The following is a 608-nucleotide window of genomic DNA, read 5'->3' on the forward strand; positions in this document are numbered from 1 at the left end:
CACACAATGGAATACTATGCAACGCTAAAGAATAATGTAGAATCTGCAAAACACCGCATAATGTGGATGAACTTGGAGGACATTATGCTGAGTGACATAAGTCAATCACAAAATGACAAATATTGTATTAGTCTGTTATTGTAAAAGTTAATGAAAGGTTTATCCATAGAAGGAAATTTTCTTTGTTGGTTACCAGGGGTGGAAACGGAGGGGAGGGAAGGATGTTAGATAGATAGAGATAAGTATTGATTTGGGTGAAGAGAAGGACAATGTACCAAATGTGAGTGACCAATATGGTGGCACTGAGGATGAGAGAGACATAGAGAGGTACATGGGAGGTACAGACAACAAAGATGAACCTTTCTGCACATACAGTACCGCGTTGTCAATGAAGGCAAACATGGGTATATGGGTGGATAGATGGGTGGACAGGCTGAATGATTAGGTATGTCTATGAAATGGGGAGCTCTGGTAGCATAGTGGCTAAGGCACTTGATTGCTAACCAGAAGGCTTGCGGTTCAAACCCACCAGCCACTCCCCGGAAGGAAGGAATCCTACTTCCGTAGTGATACTGCCTCGGAAACCCAAGGAGGGGTCGCTATGAGTC

This window comes from Orycteropus afer, unplaced genomic scaffold, assembly GCF_000298275.1.
Source record: "Orycteropus afer afer isolate SDZICR_OR568_19922 unplaced genomic scaffold, OryAfe1.0 scaffold00041, whole genome shotgun sequence".
NCBI classification, from domain to species: Eukaryota; Metazoa; Chordata; class Mammalia; order Tubulidentata; family Orycteropodidae; genus Orycteropus; species Orycteropus afer.